General features: G+C 43.9%; 1 protein-coding gene across 5 annotated transcripts in view; it reads left to right on the top strand.

Annotated features, from left to right (window-relative positions):
- PARN (poly(A)-specific ribonuclease) overlaps positions 1-14,745 on the top strand; it is a 60,609-nt gene that overhangs the window by 36,211 nt on the left and 9,653 nt on the right. The gene's annotated exons all lie outside the window — the stretch shown is intronic.

Genomic DNA, 14,745 nt, shown 5'->3' with positions numbered 1-14,745 from the left:
TCAAGAATTAAGCAAAAAGCGTATGAAGAGACCAACACCTCTGAATTCACTGAAAATATTGCTTCCAGTTATGAGGAAAAACAGTCTTTTTGTGGTGTGGTTTGTTTGGGTTTTTGGTTGATATTTTGTGTTTTTTGGGGTTGTTTGGTTTTGTTGTTGTTTCTTTAATATTTTTGATTGGTTGTAGTTTGACCCACAAGCTTTTAGTGGTTTCTGTAGTTCTTTTGGGCATATATTTGAGGACTGGCCCATAAACTCACTGCTGAGCACAATAACTGGAAGTAGACCCTTTACCATAACATACCCCAGATCATCATGGATAGTGTCAGCCCTGTTGACTCAAATGCTGTGGAGCCAGCAAGAACAGAAGCACACACTTGATAAAGTGCCTGAAATGTTGTTCACCTAAGCGCTGTCCTTCCAGAATTCCCATGATTAAGTTAAGAAATTAAAAGACCTCCTAGTTCACCATCATCTGGCTTATGAAGCTGAAATAAAGACGCTTTCAGGTTCTGGACGCATAATCAGTGCATCTCTCTAATTCCTCATTCACATCCTGTGAGTGCTTATGGTGCTTTCTCATACGCACGTATCTCTGTGGGGGATTTTGAGTGCTTACCAGCCGCCTCCTTACAGCAAATGCTCCAGAGCAGGAAGAGCCATTCTTTCTTCATCTATATATAGATATAAGGACCATATAACTTCATGTGAGGAGTTCCAGATAAAGGCTTATGTCCAAATAAATGTGGTCATATTTTAGCTCGCCCTGTAACCCAGGAAAGCGTTGCTGGCACTTTGTGCACACATCGTCTTAGTTTCTTACCTCTGAAACATTCATGATACGGAAACTGTGCGTGTTCCATTGGTGGGGATGGCAGCACATCGTCCAGGGCTCGAGGGAGAAGCTTCTCGTGCAGCAGCGAGTCCGTTACAAGATGTGAGGTACGGAGTTTGATCTCCATGTGTGAGATATAGGCTGAGAAAAGCTGGAATAAAGCCTTGGAATTGTTCCACCTTCCTGTCCTGCCAGGAGGATTTGTCTTTGCGGTGGAATGCAACCAAGTGGTGTTTCCGCTCTTTGCTTCAGATGCCCTGATGTACTGAATATCTCTAGGTCATTGTCAGTTTGTATATCTGTGCTGCCTTTCCCTATGCTTTTCAAGCTGATTGTTTGTTTCTCTGAGTGAGACTTGTTTTATTTTCTATAAAACACCCATGTGGTTTATGCCATTTCATATGCTGAAAGCTTTCCTGGGTGCTGCTACGGTAACTTCCCCACCACTGTCACCACAGCGACTGACCTGTCTTCTGAGTGCTGGCCATACACATTCAACACAACTGGGTTTTAACTGAAAAATATATGTGTGTATATATATATATATATATACATATTTTGCTACAGCAGCTACGTACGGTGGAAAGAACTGAATGTCAGCAGAATATTTAAAATGAATGTTTCTGGCAGTGCTCTCTGTATGTCTTTTTTTTATGCTTTGACAACCAGTGAAGCTTGTTCTGTGGCCTGTGTACTAGGAAACAAGTTATTTGTTTGCAAGTTCAGGTGATTATAGTGTTTAATAGATTTTTATAAAATTAGTTTAGTAAAATCTGATATACTGAAAGCAGCCAACCAAGCTGACAAAATATAGCAATCTCAATTACAAAAAAAACCCTGTGTTTTGCACTGTAAAATCGCTTAAACCTCTTGGTTTCTTGCTCTCTTTACTAAATACATCATAAAATCAATTCTGTTATTCTCTTTCCTGATCTGAAATTCTTTAATGAGCTGCTTTGGCAATACAAGTCACCATTTGTACTTGTGATTTAGTGAGCTCCGTTTTAGTGAAAAACCCAGGAAAAACTGATTATGTGGCCTGTTTTTTAGGCTGTTTATATAAATACGTCTGCATCTCCTGGACTATATGAAAAGCCTTGGAGAACTGTCAAACAATCCGATCCAGTGCCCAATGTTTGTGCTCACCTCTTCACGCTGGTCCTGGCTTGGAGCCCGTGGGAATATGTGCAGTGAACAGAACACACGTGTGCAGCCAAAACATGGGTGGAAAATAAATGGACTGCGAACATGAAGGGCCTATGGAAGTTTCCCCGTATTGATAAGGTGGTCACATTTGCATCATATGTCAGTCTAAGCATTGGAAAAATGTCCAGATTTATTTTGCATCCTTTTAGTAATGAAAGTGTATGGGAAAAGCTGTGAAAATAGGATCAGTTTTGTTATGATCTGGGTGGAGTGTTGACTGAGTGTCGAGGATTTAGATTGCAGGGTGACAATGAAACCCTGGCAGATGTATTGTTAACCTCCTCTCCTCCCCCCTTTTACCCCTCCCTCTCCCCCCTTCCCACTCAGCACAGGCGATCGGGAGGGAAAGAAGGACAGAGAGAAGAGAGCTGGGAAAATTAACCATGTTTTACTAATGCTACTGATAAAATAGAGAAAATAATACAAAATATACAAAACCAATATTGAAAGTCTCAGCAACTACAGAGCTGGCATCCGAAGTCCTGGACTGGACTCTGCAGCCAACCGGAGCTGGATTCAGTCTGTCACTGGCCTCAGTTCGCAGGGACGACTCGCAAGGCCCTCTCCTAATGTCGCCATAAGGAAAAGGGATGAGATCCTCCTGATCTCCCACTTTTCTCTGAAGTATCAGGTGAATGGGATGTTATACTCAGTTGGTCAGTTTCTTGGTCATCTGTTTCTCGTCGCCCCTCTCCCGAGATGTCCATCCATGCTGATCAATAACTTCACATTCCATTGCTGTATTCACCAAAACATGGATCTGGTTCTCCAGGAAAATGCAGCTCATATGAAGCTTTAGCTGATGGGCAAATTCACTAAAAGAGAAACTTGTTTTTAACAAAATCAGGATACTGGGTCTACCAAATATTTTTTCAAGTCAGTTCAGATTCGGTGTCTTTATTTTTCAGTTGCAGCCGCGATTCAAATAGTGACTATTTGGCTGAACTAATGCAGAGTTGCAGAACTGAACAGCAGATCATTGAAATCACAGAATCACAGAATGGACTAGGTTGGAAAAGACCTCAGAGATCATCCAGTCCAACCCTTGGTCCAACTCCAGTCCATTCACTAGATCATGGCACTAAGTGCCATGTCCAGTCTCAGTTTAAAAATCTCCAGGGCCGCAGAGTCCAGCACCTCTCTGGGCAGCCATTCCAATGCCTGACCACTCTCTGCACAGAATTGCTTTCTAATCTCCAGCCTCAATTTCCCCTGGCAGAGTTTAAGCCCATGGCCCCTTGTCCTATTGCTGATGCCTGGGAGAAGAGCCCAATCCCCACCTGGCTAGAACTGCCCTTCAGGTAGTTCTAGAGAGTGCTGAGCTCAGCTCTAAGCCTCCTCTTCTCCAGACTAAACAAGCCCAGCTCCCTCAGCCTCTCCCCATAGGGCTTGTGCTCAAGTCCCTTCCCCAGTCTTGTTGCTCTTCTCTGGACCTGCTCCAGCACCTCAATATCTTGAAAAAAACTTTGGTAGACCCAGTCAACACTCCACCCAGATAATTACAAAACTGATCTTATTTTCACAGCTTTTCCCATTATTAAAAGGATGCAAAATAAATCTGGACATCTGCAGCCATTCCTGGCTGGACAATACATACCCAGGATAACAGGTTGATGAATCTTGCTTGTTTTTTAAAAACTCCTCTCCAGTGCCCTTTTGTTTTGTTCAGCCTTGTAGGTGTTAAAACAGAATTTGGAAGGTGTGATTTGTCCATATTACTAGTTTTGTGTAATTGTATCCAAGGGTTGTATTTAAATTGTCATGATCTTGTGTCCTAAATGCAGGTTTTTTTGTTTTCTGTGCTGCTTTGGAAGATTTTGCTTTTTAAGAGTAATTTTTACCTGATGAAAAATGAAAAAAAGCAGCGGGGGCAGGTTGGAAGAGAGGTGGGGTTTTTTTTCTTTAACTTGTCTTTCACATTTCAGGTAGCTATTTATATTTAATTTCCATGCTCATGCTTAATCTTTACATCAAATGACAGACCTCTTAAAATGTGACACTTTGTATTGGCTGTTCTCTGCTGTTTCTGTTGCTTCTAACTCTCCTGGCTTCCCCTGTTTTAAATGGCCAAACCACTTGTTCATCTACACCCTGGGAATATGTTGGATTTCTCATGTTAATATGCACAGAAATCCATTTTGAATAGGTAGGTAATAAAAGGTATCTGTTCATTCCCCAGTGCTCTTTAAAGCCGTGTTCCTGAGCGATGGGAACCATTAAGACCCCCTCAAAAACTGATTGACAAAACACTGGCCCATGTGCTTTTCTGTTTAAAAAGTATAAATCTGACTCGCTGAATTAAACTAATGAGTAGCTCTTCCAATTTCATGTGGCAATGAGTAGCGTGCATGTGGCCAAGAAGAATGCATATTCCCATTTCTTAATTGTTGAAGTGTTACCCTGAAGGACCTATGAATATTTTCAGAGGGAAATATTCTTTTTATCCTATGCAAAAATAACTAGGGGAAAGGGCAGTATTTTTATAGGCAATTTTGGAGCTGCTCCTAAGTTTCAAATTGAATACAGCATGCTTAAAACACATAAACCAGAAGCCTTGGGAAACAAGAAGCAAATCCCTTAGCCTTCTCATAATAATGAGCATAATGAATCTTCACTTTATTTGGTTATTCATACAACTTGCATCTTGGCAATATTCTGTAATTTACTATGAGTGGAAAAGGCTTGTTCTTGGATAAAATCATGTTACTCTTTACAATTAGAGCGTGAACTGCAGCTGGAAGTGGAAGCTGCATGAGGACAAATGTCAGTTCCCTGTTTGCTCGTCCCTGCGCGTCCGGCCGTGCCGAGGTGCCCGCAGAGCCGGCCGGGGGGCTCCGAGTCCCCGGGCTGCTCCGAGTCCATCGTCACCGCAGAGCTGCCAATAACCAGTTAGTGAGAGTGGCTCTAATCCGTCGCTTTTTGCAATATGCTCTGCCACAAGGTGGTCAGAGGGCTGGAACAGCTCTGAGAGAGTTGGGGTGTTCAGCCTGGAGAAGAGAAGCTCCAGAGACACCTTATTGCGCCTTTTAGTGCTTAAAAGGGCCCATAAGAAAGAGGGGGACAGACTTTTTATCAGGGCCTCTTGCAATAGGACAAGGGTTGATGGTTTTAAACTAAAGGAGGGAGATTCAGGCTGGACATGAGGAAGGAATTGTTGGCCCTGAGGCTCACCAGAGAGCCTGTCCCAGGTTGGCCAGAGAGGTGGTGGATGAACCATCCCTGGAGACATCCCAGGCCAGGCTGGACGGGGCTCTGAGCACCTTGAGCTGGTGAAGATGTCCCTGTCATGGCAGGGGAGGCACTGGGGAGCTGGGAAGGTCCTTCCACACAAACCATTCAGTGATTCTATGATTTCGAAGTCACAAGCACTTGAAAACAATAATGGACAATGAATACAGTCTATTTGCTGTTGAGGTTTGCCAGGCAAGGCAGGTAATTAATAAGAATTTGTTAAATGGTTGGTATTCCTTTATTTGGACATCTGGGAGACAGAACTTAGGGTTGACAAATGGTACTTGACGCGGTCTCAGCGTTTCTGTCAAACACGGAGCACGTGCTCTGGAAGCGTGTGGCAGAAGGCAAAGCGCTGTGCACAGGCAGCTGATAAACACAAGAAACTTCAGACCCAGCTTTTGGTGTACGACTTCTGTCTTTTATGGCTTGCAGCTTGCTAGATAAGCTTGCTTTTGGCTGATATTCAGCTTTGTCTGTTTATAAAGTTGGCTTTTCATCTGGAAAGGTTAGTATGAAATAAGTACTGTTTCAACGCCTCTTGACTTACAGGGGTCTAGACTTCATTCAAATAGTCTGGAAATGGTGGGGAAGATGAGAGAGACTTCAGCTTGTCTTATCTTTAAAGTAAACCCAGTATTTTAATTCATAAATAGATGTAACCTGAAGGATTTCAGTGTTTTAACCATTTCAGCATCTCAGCCATTCTGGGCACTCAGATGGTTTGTGAGTCCTCCGTTAATGCTTTGTATCAAAGGTAAATTCTTGTTATTCATTAGTTCCTTTAATTTTGTTGCCAGCCCACTTTCAGTGACTGTCTAGGTTGCTGGTCAAAAAGAGCCTGGATGCACTTGTAAAGGGAAGCTTCTTTAGGTGCCTTTGCACTTGTGCAGCTTTTATAGGCCATATAAAATGTATTTTTATAAAATGCTGTTGCTTGAGGGTAGCTTAATGTCTAAAATATGGGAAAAGTCTTATAAATAGGTTAGATTTTTTTTAAGTGCTCAAAAGTAAAATTGCATTTCTATTCTGAGACATTTGACATAGTTATGTGTTAATGGAAATAACAGACAAGTTTATCAGTGGTACTTCAAGAATACACCTGGTCTGTTTTCCCTTAGCAGCTAATGCTTGATCTCAATTCTCTTTACCGAAGGCTTAGATGCAGTTTAATAACATCTATATTCTGATTATGAGCAACTTCTACAATATTTTAATACCACTGGTCCAATTTAAAAGTAACTTTAACTTCAGAATCTTCTTGTGAACGTTTTTCTTGCTGTTTTAAAATGCAGTAAATACACTCAACCTGACATTTTAAATACACGTGAAAAGCACCTGCTTCTCATAAACGGCAAGCATTGAAATACCGTTAAGTGGTTCCATGTGTTAGTGCCCTGGTCCGTGAGCTCCCACAGAATCGACTGTTCAGGATTATCTTGTTCCTGTGGGCAGCGAGGAGAATGATGTGTGTGGACAGCGGGGGAGCGATGGACTCGAGCAGGTGCAGCAGTTCAGCTTCTGATGGCCTCTCAGTGCTTCTGCTTGAAATCAGTCATCTTTCTGGGCTTGGGATTTTCTCAGACAGGGCTGGGCTTTATGGCTTATTAGTGTTTTATAAAGTTTACTATAGAATCTTCTCCTTAGCATGAACGCTTACCACCACGGTTTAAAAATATACACGTCTTTTGAGACTGTGTGCTTATCAGTCTCTTCTCATTGAATGTGGAGAAATGGCAGGTTGTTTCTAGTGTTGTGGCAGAATGCAAACCCCTCTCTCTCCCCCTACTCCTTCGCTATGGAAGGAGCAGACACATCTCCCTCTCTTTGCTGCTTGAGCCTGACAGCTGCTTCTGTTTGGCCCCAGAGCCCCTGGCCAGGGCCATTAAGAGACAGGAGAAGGGAGCGCAGAGGTGCCAGGGAGCCGCTGGGCGCCCGCGGCCAGTGTGGGGGATGTTTGGAGGCTTCAGGGGCACCCACAGCCAGTGTGGGGTGCAGAGAAGCTTCTGGAATGCCCACAGTCAGATCTGATCAGCCTATAAAAACGGGATTCCCGTGGAGACTCCGCCCCTTGCGCGGATCTCTTGGAGCACGAGCTGAGCCGCTGCCGCCGGGAGCCGCTGCCCCCGGGACGGAGACTCCGCTTGCCTTGCGCCACGGTGTGAGTAAAACTAACCCTCGCGGGATTGCGAGTGTATCTGCTTTCCGTGCACATTTGCACATGTATTTATACTTTCCGTGCACATTTGCACGCGTACTTTCTGTGCTCAATACGAGCACGTCTATAAATTAATCCTTGCAGAATCGCGAGTGTATTTTCCTCTCGTGTTTTCACATAAGCACGTGTAATATTCCGTGCACATTTGCACGTGTATTTCTCCTCACAGGATTGCGAGTGTATTATAAATTTCCCCTCACAGAATCGCGAGTGTACACTTTCCGTACTCAATACGAGTACGTTTGTCCCTTTAAAATAACCCCACACCGTGCTCAGGCAAGTGTGGGCTCTGCCCGGACTCAGGGCGGCTCCGGCATTGTTCTGGTGAAGCCACGTGCATGCACTCTGTGGACCTCCTGTTGTGTTAGTTGCTGCCCCTTAATAATTTTCCTCAACCCATATCCGAACCTGTATTCAAGTCACTTTTGGAGTGCTAAACCCTGTTTGTCACCAGTTTAGTAAAAATTGTTTTGGGCCCTGTTGTCCCTTAAACTAACCTCAGGGGGCCTCTCTGACAACTGTGTTACCAGAGTCTTTGAAAAATCATAGCGTATGTGACTGTGTTCTCACCAATAAGATAATGTTGAAATTCATGGAAGCTTCCTTAATGCAGACCGAGGGAGCTGGAGTTGTACTGCAGCGTGTCTAATCTCAGCCATTACTGTCATTTTACTTTTTATTTAAATAGTGTGCCGTCTCCAACAGTTTCTCTAGATTTTTGGAATTTCTTCTCTCCTCTCCATCAAGTTTTGGATTCTTAAGTTCCATGAGGTCTTGATGTTTTAGGAAAGCTTGGTTTAAATTGGGCATCAGTGGCTTTGCCTGTGATGCTGAATTTGCAGAGTTGAATCTTATGTGTGCATGTGCAGAGATATAGATAGATCTACAAATCTTGGTATTTCTCATGTTAATTTTTGAGTGGCTTGAATTCTTCTGCTGCATCAAAGTAGCATTTGAGAAACTGATAGTTGCAGTAAGATATAATCGCATTGCAGATGTGTACTTTTACATTGTTTTCACACAAGTTGAATTTTTCACCACCATATATTCCCTTGAAACTGCAGGTAGTTTTTCAGAAGAAAACCCCAAACCATGTGCCCTGTAAGTTCGAATATAGTAGCTTTTTCTTAATATCATGTTGGAAGTCTTTTGATTACCTTTGCACTTGATTTGCATTTTTTTGAAATTAGGTAATACATTCCACAGCTTTTGTTTCAGTTTCTGAGGTATTTGAACAAGGTGCAAAGGTTAAGTAGCTTGAGTTCTTTCAGTAAGTAACTGCATCTTTAAGAAAGTTAAAATCCTTTATAACAATCTGCATACATGTGTGTAGTGTGGAATGTCTCAGTGGACCATACTATCGTCTGTGTTCTTTGTTGAGTGAAATAATTGAGTTTAAAACTCAAATTGACTTAACTCATAGAGTCACGGAATCACAGAATGAACTGGGTTGGAAAAGACCTCAGAGATCATCCAGTCCAACCCTTGGTCCAACTCCAGTCCATTCACTAGATCATGGCACTAAGTGCTATGTCCAATCTCAGTTTAAAAACCTCCAGGGCCGGTGAGTCCAGCACCTCCCTGGGCAGCCATTCCAATGCCTGACCACTCTCTGCACAGAATTGCTTTCTAATCTCCAGCCTCAATTTCCCCTGGCAGAGTTGCAGCCCATGGCCCCTTGTCCTATTGCTGATGCCTGGGAGAAGAGTCCAATCCCCACCTGGCTAGAACTGCCCTTCAGGTAGTTCTAGAGAGTGCTGAGCTCAGCTCTAAGCCTCCTCTTCTCCAGACTAAACAAGCCCAGCTCCCTCAGCCTCTCCCCATAGGGCTTGTGTTCAAGTCCCTTCCCCAGTCTTGTTGCTCTTCTCTGGACCTGCCCCAGCACTTCCATCTCTTTCCTGACCTGAGGGGCCCAGAACTGAACACAATACTCCAGGTGTGGCCTCCCCAATGCAGAGCACAGGGGAAGGGTCACTGCCCTTGGCCTGCTGACCACGCTGGTTTGGATACAGGACAGGATCATCTAAGGCTCCTTCCTCTTTCTCTGCTCTGCTTTGTAGTTGGCATTTTTTCTTTCTTCTGTAAAACCATTTTCTTTCAGATCACCTGTTCATATTTTCTCCTCAATGGAGAGTCAGAGCTGTACTTTGGTTTGCTCTCCAACGGGCTGTCCTGCTGTGCAAGGTGAGCAGCTGCTTTGTCACCACGTCGACACTGCGCCCCGCTTGGACTCACATGCCAACATCATGACAATATTTGAACAACACTCTTATTTAAGCCTATTTTAGAATCCATAGAGGTACCTTCCACTCTCTTAGGCTGGTACAGGAGAGGAAAACAGAAAGAGATGGTCAGCACCCTGTACAATTGGAGCTTTTGAAACAGCCTGCAGATAGTTGCTATTAACAAATATAATTCAGAGACTATGGATCCTTCAAATCATTAAATTACGTTTCTCCATCAGTCTCTAGCACACAGATTCCTTGGAGCAAGGAAATGCATCTTTGCCGGCCTTAATTTGTGTTTCTGTGCAGTTAGAATACAGCTTGTGAAATGAGGTGTGGAGTTAGCTAACAAAGTGCATTTATTTTGTAACTTGGAAGGATGTTGTCCCAGCATAGTGATGGGTCCTGGAACATTTTGTACTGAATTCTGCATCTGTGTTTCTGGACAGAAGTGGTTTTTACAAAGCTCGGATTTTCTTCCTGGACACTAAAGATTTTACCTCAGTTGGTTTGGGCTTTTTTTTCTCCTAAACAAACATGTTTAGACATCTAAATTTCTAAACATGTGAAAATGATCAGTCAAGTATTGCATATTTTATTTGAGTAAATGCAATACAGATGATTTCAAAGAGAGATGTTTTCTTAGAGTAGTTTGAACTGGTGGCCTGTATGGGTGAAAATGATAGAAACTTTAAGTTCTCTAACAAAACATTGAGACTTGGCACTTCTGAAGTGCAGCACCTTGCAGCCTGTTGGACGTTGGGCAGCTGAAGAGGAACGATGCACAGGCAGAAGTTCGGTAAATTCCCTTGGGAACAGGGGGAAACGGGCATGATCAATAATGGAAAACTTGTTGAAGCATGTGTATTTTATGACTGATCTCTACAACTGGTACTAAGAGACTTGAGACTTCCTAATATTAATAGTTACATTGAGGCTGCTTTCCTTATCATGGAATAAAAGACAGAATAAGTCATTCTACCAGTCTGCGAGATGGTTCTGGAAGTACCTTGACTATAAATACTCTTCTAATTCAGGGCTTTTGAATTTTTCTAAGTGATGCTGGAATCCAAAGTAAGACTGCACAGGTTGCAAACAATTAGGCTCTGGCTTCCACGTGATTAAATGTTTTGACCAGTAAAAGAAATGGTACGTTAATTTTAATTATCTCCTGACCTCAGAGCAAACCAAGACTTTCCCTTCATGATGCTCCGGTGCAGGATGATCCCAGGAGGTCTTTCCTGAGATCTTGGTAGCTTGTTTTATTATATTTTTTAAATACCCTGTTTGCAGGGAGGGTTCTTCTTCCCTTGACCCTTCCCTGAGGACAAGGAGCTGGCGGAGCAGGCACTGAGGTGCCGCGCGTTCTGCAGTGCTGGGCCGGCGGCTCTGCTTACCTTGGCATTGCAAAAGGGTTTCTTATGGAAAATGGAAAGCTGGCGGGCAGGTTCTCTGTGGCTGAATTAGCCGCTATTTTTGACTCCCTTCAGTCACAATTGAAACGTTTGACTATTACAAGTAGACCTGTGCAGGGTCCTTCTGTTGAAAGTGGAGAAATCTGTTTTCAGGGTAAGGTCTCATGTCTATAGAAGCTTTAGCAAACCTCCAACTGGACAAAATAGCTGCCTTGGTAGTGCGGGTTGATGGCCCAGGCTGCAAAAATCCTGTTAGCCTGGGCAATTAATGAGGCCTTAGATGAATTTGGGCAGTAACAGTGTGAGATGGGCTCGCCCCCCTAAAACTGCCCTGTGCTGTTCAGCCCATCAGTGCCAAGCTGAGGTGAGCCCTCCAGAATTCAAACAGGCATGGCAAACCAAACCAAACCAAACCAGGAAGGAAGGAGGGAAGGAGGAAAGAAGGGAGAGAGGAAAGAAGGAAGGGAGGGAAGGAAGAAGGAAGAAAGGGAGGGAGGGAGGGAGGAAGGAAGGGAGGAAAGAAGGAAGGAAGGGAAGAAGGAAGGAAGCAAAACCTCAAACAAACCCCCAAGACATCCAAAGCAGGATTTAAAGAAACATTCGAGTTTTCCTGTTGAAATACAAATGAATTCGAATCCTTCTGACCTGCTAACTGTCAAAAGTAACAGTTTCGCTAACTTTTTCTGTAAGTAGACTGCATTTAGTTGTGTTTTGAAATTATTCTTTTGTCAGGGCTGAGAATAACATACTTCATAGGGCGGTTATTCCCAGGATTGCTTCTTTCCTGCTGAAGAGACATGTTTGTTCTGTAGGTTTCTAGATTCTTCTACATGACCGTGGAAATTTGAAAATGACTGAGTGATACGCTGAAGCAGCCATCTAGATTAGCACTTCATTCTCTGGATGTCCTGCCAGAGAAGAGGGTACAAGGATTGTGAGGTTGAATCTACTCTGTATTTCTGTATTTGAACAAGTGCCATTTGTCACTAACCCCGGGGTGCTACCCAGCCTTGTTCCAAGTGAAGAAGCATTAAGAAAGAAAACTAAGTACAGTAATTTATAGGTAGGAGTCAGTATAGGCTGCCTCCTTCCTAATCCTAAAGATTGCTTGTAGTTTTAAAACTGTGCATTTAGTCTGGAGGGAGAGGGAGCCTGTCCCAGTGTTCTCCTTGTTCTTAATTTTGGCCTTCAAACTAGACTATTCTAAGAAAAAAGAAAACAAACCAGTAATGTAGTAATTTTTATCATGTGTTGTTGTTTGTTTGGGGTGTGCTGGTCCTTTTGGAGGCGGCACAAGGTTTGTTGTGGGCAGGTTTTTGTGGCCCTATCCAAGGCCAAGGAACCGCTGAGCAGGGGAGATTTGGAACTCAATCACTTCTGTTCAGATAGAGCAAAGAGGTTTGAAAATAAACTGGGGATAAAGAACCAGAAATGGATAAAGGGGTGTAGCTTGGTTAAGTTGGGGGGAAATTGTTGCCTAGTGACAGAAAGAGACAATTTAAAAAAAGAGGTAAGATTATGGCTTTGCCAGAGAAACTAGAATACAGCGAGTTTAATACAGAGGAATGTTTGGAGTTATGGTAGATTGCAAGACCAATATGAGAGAAAAACACACCCAGCAAGGACCAAACTGGGAAGACGACAAACTGGAGAGCAGAAATCAGCAGAATGCTGGCTGGTGAGTGAGCATTCTGTGAAATTTGTGTGTCTGTTTCTGAGAGAAGCCAACAGAGAGTGTGCCCAATGCTTCTCAATGTGAGTCAACACTAACGACTACCAGGAACTTGCGTAATTCTAGTGGGAGAGGCTGGAGAAGTGCATTGGAAGTTGCTGATGGGGCTGATGTGTCCTGGTGCGGTGCCTTGCAGCAGAAACTGTCCTGGCGCGGCTGATGGGCTGGAAAATGCAAACAGGCTAAAAAAAACCCAATGACATTAATACTGTAATGATGATTTCACTAGCATTTAACATAACATAGGTGAATTATGTTTATGCATTGATAAAGCCCACGGCCACATAGTCACATACCCTTTCTTCTGGATTTATGGCTTCTCTAAGAATATGTTAATACGTTTGCTGTGTAGGAACCCTGCCCTGATTGAATGCTTTGTGTAATGCCATTTTAATTTCATTCAGGTTAATTTAAAAGATATCCTCTAATTTGGAGTGTTGAGCCTTTACTTGTGCTTTCTGTGTATAAAACAGGCTCGTTGCGATGCTGCTTCAGCTCCTCAGCTTTGCTTTGGAACGTTGCACAGTGCCACCAGAAAAATGTGCGTGTGCGTTGCAGCTTTTAAACACAGCCTTAAGGTTTATAGTTCTGTATATCACAGAATCCCAGAGTGTCAGGGGCTGGAAGGGACCTGGAAAGCTCATCCAGTGCAATCCCCCCATGGAGCAGGAACACCCAGATGAGGTTACACAGGAAGGTGTCCAGGCGGGTTGGAATGTCTGCACAGAAGGAGACTCCACAACCCCCTGGGCAGCCTGGGCCAGGCTCTGACACCCTCACCAGGAACAAGTTTCTTCTTGTCTTTAAGTGGAACCTCCTGTGTTCCAGTTTGCACCCATTGCCCCTTGTCCTGTCACTGGTTGTCACCGAAAAGAGCCTGGCTCCATCCTCCTGACGTTCCCCCTTTCCATATTGATCCTCAGGAATGAGTCCCCCCTCAGTGTCCTCTTGTCCAGCTCCAGAGCCCCAGCTCCCTCAGCCTTTCCTCACACGGGAGATGCTCCACTCCCTGCAGCATCTTGGTGGCTGCGCTGGACTCTCTCCAGCAGTTCCCTGTCCTGCTGGAACTGAGGTGCCACAGCTGGACACAAGATTCCAGGTGTGGTCTCCCCAGGGCAGAGCAGAGGGGCAGGAGAACCTCTCTGACCTACTGACCACCCCCTTCTAACCCACCCCAGGTACCATTGGCCTTCCTGGCCACAAGGGCCCAGTGCTGGCTCATGGTCATTTATTTTATGTATGTACTGCAGGTCTTTTACATACACAGTTCACTTGCGAATTTGTGTGTTTATTGAGACAATGCTGTCTGTGGCCACCCATCAGGATTTTGCTCTGTGTAAGAGTAAGGGCTTGATGAAAGAGCATCCTTGTCCACGTCTCTCAGGGATCGCTCAGTGTCACTCGGCCTGTTCACAGCTTGCCTTATAACTGGGGAAGGTGCCGATCTCTAGAAATGCTCTTCCTAAAATGATGTGCAATTGCTGTTATTCTACTATGAGACAACTTTACGGCTGCAACCAGTGTGCTGAAATGCAGCCTTGTGGTGGTTATGAGGGCAGGTCTGTCGCAGCAAGATTTGTCTTCTCTCTTATGATTTAAAAAAATAAGTAAATAAACCCCCCTAAGTTCTCTTTAGTTTGTTTAGAGTTCAGAGAGCGTTCCAGCAGTTTATTTGATGTGTTTGCAGCGCAGAGCCGTCTCACGGTGTTTGCTTTGTTTGGCACTATGGGCAGCATTCATCGAAAGAGCATCAGAGAAATGGATTTGAAACTTTTACAGGGAACTGCTCTTCAGTTCAAGAGCATGCAAGATTCATTTATCTCTGTGGCTCCTTCAGCTTCTCCATATGCTTTCATTTCAGTTGTTCGAGCAATATATTCAGC

The sequence above is a fragment of the Nesoenas mayeri genome (assembly GCF_963082525.1).
Source record: "Nesoenas mayeri genome assembly, chromosome: 15".
Lineage (NCBI taxonomy): Eukaryota > Metazoa > Chordata > Aves > Columbiformes > Columbidae > Nesoenas > Nesoenas mayeri.
This window is presented reverse-complemented; position numbering and strand designations above follow the sequence as displayed.